Consider the following 7,594-nt stretch of genomic DNA (forward strand, 5'->3'; position numbering starts at 1 on the left):
AAATGAACAGTCTGAATCACTGACTTTATCACATCAAGAAGTCAAGTACGATACGTGTTTTATTAAAAGAAAATACGCAATACACATTTGATTTTTTTTTCTTTTTTTTTGGGGGGGGGGGGGGGGGGGCGTGATATTGTAAATTTAAATTTACAGTTCTTAACTATTAAATTTTGATTTTAAATAAAATGCTTTAAATATAATATTATTATAAATGAACGCAGACTCATTTTTCCTGGAAATTGTTCCATTCTGATATTTTAACTGCTTTCAACCTTGATCTTAGTATTAACCAATACCAGAACAATATACATAACTATTAGTAACATTTATACGAATTATCGTAAATTATTACCGTCTTCATGGGAAGTATTTTACATTCTTAGGACTATGCGCTTCCTCTCTTTTGTGATTGGTAGAAATTGCATGATGAAATCATTTCATTGGTTGAAATGCTGTTCAAGGCAAGGGAGACAATTTTCTGTTGATCTTATTTTCGTACAATTTTCACAAGATTTTTAATCGTTAAAAAAATCTGACGAAATGAACAGTGGAAACTGACAGGAATTCATTTTAAATAACATGCTTTGTTTTTGTAGAATTAACCGAAAAACGTTCTGTATTTTCATTGTTAACATTGTTGTATATGTATCACAAATGTGACGGAATTATCCGAGGTTTGCCGCATGATCTCGACAGCAGAGTTGAAATTTACGGAGACAGCCGAGCATCTGAAAACCTTTACTTGGTAGGGCTTATGTCAAAAGGAACTTTTGTAATGAAGAAATGCAAAAGCCAAGAAGTTTTCAAGAATTATACGGTCCGTTATGTTTATGTTAGTTTACTGTTTAAGGCTGTTGCTAATGACGATAAGCTTTATGAAAAAGCTCTATTTTTTTATCATAGACTGTAAAATATGAACCGATGTTCTTTTAGTTTGTGTTGTTTAACATCTCTTTTCGAATAATTATTCAGATTGAGGCACCAATTCTTGCCGGAGGAGGGCTGTAACTCGGCTCTCAGCTGGGCTGTTTTTAAAAATTAATTCTAGATCTGATTGTTGATTTGAATATTTCTGCCAATGGACTGATTCGTGTATTTCAGGAATTGCTCTTTATCTTGTGAATTAAAGAAATTATAACACTTTACCACTTTTCATTCTACATTGGTTTAAACATTTTCAAGAATTAAATTTAATTGAAATGTAATTCTTTGGTAATCAGCGTTAGTGCTTGGAATTGACAAAGGTATAATTGTTAACTTATGGAAATTCTGAGATTATTAATATCAAACTACACGTATCTGCATGCAAAAAAAGTGGTAGTTAATTTTTTTTAATAACGCAGGATTTTGGCTAGTGGATTTTTTTTCTTTACTGCAGGCTCCAGATAGTGGTGAAGCAAAGCAAACGATAAGCTTGTTTAGGGCATAATCTGTCATTGCAGAAAAATTGCAATAAATAATTAAAATAATGCGTCCTCAATCTTGCGATTAATTTGTACATCACCAACGTGTTTGCACTACCATGACCATTTGATACACCTTGATTTACACTATCTATCTCGTCATTGCCTGAAAGGTTTAAAAACACCATTTTTCTAAAACCTAATATTTGACCAAACATGGTGTTTGTTTTGAGACAGGATGTGCAAAAAAATAATATTGTAATAAATTAGTGTCATGAGAGTCAGGTTTGCGAATATACAATGGCATTTATTTATCTTCCAACAAGTCTAACCTGTTTTGAGGTAAAAGAGAAAAAAATTGAAACGTTCACCTGTGCACCGCAGGTGTCGTGAAGTTACATGTAATGGATGAGGAATTACTGTTTGAGTGAATATCATAATACATGCTAACGGAAAATTTTGATAGTTGTTCGTTAGTATGTCACATGACCGTCACAGAAGTTCAGAAGCTCGTGGGTTCGAACCTCGGCCGCGACTGGCATAAGTCAAATAAAGGAAATAACTTTCTTTGCTTAACGCTTGGCACTTTGAAGTGAAAGTTGCGGATCCTTTAGATTCGGCCTTGAAATAATTCTTGGCCTGTGTTACAGCAAATGTTGGTACCAAAAAGAACCTTCGATGCTCAATGGCCCTGAGTAAAGCTCTAATTTTGAAAAATTGTACCGCCTCTATGACATACAATCCATCAATCAATTGAATTTTTATGGTACATATTGTCGTTTTGTATATATTGTCATCAACAATTGCTCATATGTCTATCACAATATTGTCGCCAGCTGAAAAATTGTGCGTATTGTGGCCCCACATTTGAATGGCGGTGCTTAAATCACGTCGTCTGTTGTCTTGTGTCAGTCGGAAACTTTTTAACATTTTCCAATTTTTTTTCTTTTCAAAGAAATACTAAGCCTATTTCAAAAATTTGGCATAAAGCATGAGTGAACTTTAACAACAATTGTGGATTATGTGGTCTGGCCAGAACATGAAGGTTGAGACTAACACATAAAATTATGCAATCCGTAATACCTGTAATCTTTTCTCACTCCTGGACCTCAGCAAGTCTCTAAAATTGTGAAATTCAAGATCATGGCTCCAGGAATTTTCTTCTGTAGCACGGACGGGGCTCTAATAATCATTTTATAATCATGAAAGAAAAACATCTTTTAAAATCTTCTCCTCTGACTTTTGGTATAAAAGGTATAAAGAATAAAAAGAAAGTAAGTGCATAATGAGAAGGGGCGTCTCTAGATCTTTGAAAATATAAAACTAATTTCATTAGGGTCAGGGGGTTCTAATGTTTTATGCCCCCTAAATCGAAGATTCGGGAGTATATAGTTTGTGTCTACATGTATGTCCGTTGGTTTGTTCGCAGAAACTTTAACCTTGTCCATAACTTTTGATTGGGTGGGGCTATGACTTTCATGTTTCACAGATGTACATGTATTCCTTGTGACAAGATCTTTCATTTGGTACCTCCAGACTTTGAAGTTTTACCCAATTTTGCCAAAAAATTTAAAATTTTAAACATTGCCATAACTTTTGATTGGTTGTGCGAAAGCTTTCATATTTCACATGTTTATAAATTGTTACAAGACCTATAATTGGGTGTAAAAAATTTTGATCTTGACCGCAGAGTTTGGTCCACTTTTAAAGACAACTTTAACTTTGGCCATAACTTTTGAAACGTTAGTACTGGGCTTTCATATTTCACAGGTGTATTCCTTGTGACAACACCTTCCTTCGGATACCAACAATTTTGAACTAGACCTCGGAGCTTATCTTGCATTTGAGAAACTTCAACCATGGCCATAAGCTGCTATACGTTTCACAAACATCTGTTTTTTTCTGTTTCATGAAATAGAGGAGATAATGCATATTTCTTTTTTTAAAACCTACTTCTCTGTTCCTTGGTATGAAGGAAAACAAAGTGCAAAGTAATGATGAGCAAGGGACCTCTTCTATAATGGAACTGAATGAAAATGGGGAATTTTGGCAAGGGATTTGATGCTATGATCATGAATGTATTTTGTGTGTGTTTGTTAAACATTTCCGTTTAGTTTTTTCCACTCGTATTGAGAAGCCAACACTTGCCGGTAGAGGGCTACAAATTTCAAATTTGGAATTTACTTATTTTATGTGTTCAAGACAAAAATGTCAATAGCACCAGGGTCATATTAATCGTATAACAATAATACTGTTATTGAATGCATCCCATTTTTGTGTGGCTTCAACCTTAATTCAAATAAAGCCCACCTAGAGTTAGATTTGGATTCACAAGATTTTTTTTAATTTCATCGAGAGAACGGTAGGGTCCAAGCAGAACTCAGGTTAACATTGTGAGCTGTGGACAACTTGTTTCTTATATGCATGTAACATGTTATTATTTATTACAGAGATAAATAAACTTAGAAAAACGTATTTTCATATTTTTTTTCTTAGAGTAACTACAATAATTTATGACAATTCTTCATGAACAGATTTAGTCAGTTATAAACTTGAATATCCTCTTTATCTGATACGATAGTGATAGATGAACTATAGGTGCCCTTTTATTGTGAAACGTCAGATTAAGCACCAAATGTCGTGACCTTAAGGTTGCCCCAGCTTGACCCTTTAAACTTTAGGTGTATATAACAATAGAAGGGGACAGCTAAAGCAAATGGGACCTACCTGAAACCACTGTCTTATCAAACATCAGGAATCAAATAAGTGATAAGTATATATAAACACAAAATTGATAGCCATCTGAACTTAGACCTGCTTGGTCAGAAGAGGTGTCTAGCGCGCGACCTGTTGTTCTTCCCACGTAACCTGTGCGAGATTTGGGAACACTCAGGACATAGCAGAGATCAAGAGGGGTTACAGGTGTCGTGACAAAGTCAATATACCTGGTCATTTGATAATGGTAAAAGTCGTTCAATGTTATTGTTAGAAAGGCCTTCAGATAGAGTTTATCAACTCTTTGTCAACAGACCTAAGGATCTTGGAAGATCTATTGCTGAATTATAAAAGATAAATTGTTGCTATAATGGACACTAATCATCCCATTGCCAGGAAGAAGTCAAATACCTATGTCAAAAGCTTAGGTTTATTGACATTAAAATAAAATCCATCGTTTTATATGAAGAAAAGCATAATAAAGATACCTTCAAATTCGGACTTAACCTGTCTACATGCTTTTCTCTTTCTCCAATTGTTATTACATGTTTATGTTTTCGAGGTTAAAATATGGAAATATCAACTTTAATAATCATTTCAGTCATATTATGATACTGTTCCTTATCAATTTCACTTAAAGTTATAAAATACAGAAAGAAACTAGTAGTAGATTGTATTTGGATTCAGATGTCTTCGAGATCCTTTCATTTTTTATTGTTTTTTTTAATAAAGATGTTGAAAACAGAGTGGGAAGAGATCAACCGTTTTGATAAAATGTGTTCATTATAAATACACACATATTGTTAAACTGTTATGCTTGTATTATTCAATACATATAATATCCCCTTCTTTAGCATTAGCATTTGAGAGCATACGACTCAAGTGAGCTTTACTGATCATAAGGAGTCACTATATTTTCGATTGTTTTCTTAGCAGTACCTCTGACGATTTTAGAAGTCCGCGTTTATTCTGCTTCCGGTTTGTATTGTATTCGTAGACTTCTAAGCTTGATAACCATTCAATATCTCCACAATCCAACTTTTCACAATGCAGCCTTGGGTGTAGAGGATTCAATTGTGTTAGTTGACATTAAATTTTTTTTTCGAACCAAGGTCCCTGGATTAAGATTGGGGCAAAAATAGAGAATGATCACTGCGGCATGTTTCATATGGAAAAGAAACAGTCCCTAATTTGTGTCCATGGCAGCAGAAAAAAAGGTTGGACCAACTGATTCCATTTTAAAAGAGGAATCAATTTTGGTTGATGCCAAAGAAAAAATCTTATATGTTTCAGTTGGTTGGCCATGCAGTTACTAAGAAAAATGAGGTTTTAAATTTTTCATTTTTCCTGTTTTCTTGGCAACATTGGCCATTTTTGAATATTCAATATTGAATGCACAACTTGACATCGTGACTATCATTTTGAAGAGTTTCATTAAGTCTGCGGTGGAAAATATATGTGGAATAAGAATGATAGGTCGCCCCGACATCGCTCGTGAATATGGAGGTGCAATACAAGCCTCTCTGTCTTACTTACAACACTGACCTCAATCCTGTTTGTTTAGAAGTGAAAATGTAAAAACACAGATAATTTACTTCGTAGTGACATAAATTGATTTTTTATTAACGTTCAGATCCGAAATTAACAAATATATGCAAAAATTATCAAACGTAATAAGCGAAAAGATAAGAATTTTTTTAAACCTATGATTCGTGTTTATGCAGATCTAGGGGAACCAAAACATATGTAGAATTATTTCTACAGAATTATCATCTGCTGCATTTGTATGTATATGTTCGATTTGGGAGGGCAACTAAACTAATTAAAAGAATTCACTCAAGGCAAGAAAAGCACGCACAATAAGCAATTGTATATGTCCTGTCCAAGAATTCAAGATTATATTTAAAGAGGAAATTCCTGTGGTGTGCATTTTTTCTTCAATAGACTTTGATTGTGGCATTTTTTCTTAATTCTGACCAGACATGAAGTTCAGAAGGACCTCTCATTTTTCCGATAAACTATTTCATACTTAAATAACATGTACTCGTATAAAATGTTATGCTAGATTTAAAAAAAAACCTGTTCATTTCATGTATATATCATCGTAGACTTTTGCAACTCGAATTTACAAATAAGAAATCTTTAAAAGTCTTCGCCTTAAAGTTCAAATTGCAAAAAATCAACCAAAAGGGTTTTTTTCATATTATTTATGTTTTTATTTGATTACACTGAGGTATGCATTTTGTTTTATTATAATATTGAAATGAAATAATTATAGTCATTTCTTAAAATAATTTATTTAAAATGATCAATCTAAAAGAAGCATGTATTCCGTGTTCATTTTGATTTATAATCTTTTCCCCTCCAGGGATACTGCATTTTGTATGCAAATGGAAAAGTTGATTTATTTCACAGATGATGTATAGTCAAACATTTTATTAGCTTTATATTTTATTTTTGGAATGTTAAAAAAATTCCTTTTTTTATTTTTTTTAATTTTACTGATAGAGTGATTGTTTTAATAAAAAAAAATGAAAAACATTTAGGACACAAGTATATATAATTATAAAGTAGATTCTTATTTAAGAATTTGTTACTTCAAACCAATTATTACAGAACAACATAATTATAAAGAAGGCGTTGAATTTTTTTTTCAGAAACATCGTTATATTCGTTTAATAGTATGTGAAGTCAGCACTTTTATTATTTTCCATTTTTAGGAATGCCTTTCAGAAGCTGTTATCTACTTGATCATGTGTTCAAGTATGAGCCAATCAGAGGGTTTAAAATAATAGAGGAAAATAACATGAGAGAGAGGGACATCGATAGATACATTATCTAAGGCTTTTTTTTTTTTTTTTGTTCTTGAAGAAGAATAGATTTTAACTAATGCACTCTGTTGACATATTATTTGGTTAAGAATACTAGTGTATTAAAATATTTGAAGCATAGAGTTTGTTTTTTTTTCTCGAAAATATTGAAGTCAAACCTTCTCAACAGATTAACATACTGTTCTATTCTCTAAGTATATATTAGTGCAAATCAATTAGTTCTGCATCCGCAAAATCCAAAATGGAGTGGACTGACATTTTGTCCCAAAGTTAAACGATTATATAACAGAGGACTATTGTGTTATCTGCCAATTTCCTATATTCAAAATAGAATCCTTCGTCGTCAAAATCATATTCGCCAAGATGACATTGTAATTTTGAGACCTCATTAATTGGACGGGATAATTTACGAACACAGGAGTTAAACCCCCATATAAACTCTTTTATATTAAGTGTTTGTCAATAATTGCTTCTTTTCTTCAACATCAATATTTTGCTTTTAGAAGAAATCCAAACTTCGTCATTTTGTTTTCACTGATCATATTTCTATGGCTGCATACAATGAGATCCATTTTCAGCATGAAATTTATGGTAACGATAATCTATATTTTAACATGTACAAAGGGAAAAAATATTAAAAGC

Source organism: Saccostrea cucullata, unplaced genomic scaffold (genome assembly GCF_032062105.1).
Source record: "Saccostrea cucullata isolate Sc308-1 unplaced genomic scaffold, CSIRO_AGI_Scuc_v1 ctg432, whole genome shotgun sequence".
Classification (NCBI taxonomy): Eukaryota; Metazoa; Mollusca; class Bivalvia; order Ostreida; family Ostreidae; genus Saccostrea; species Saccostrea cuccullata.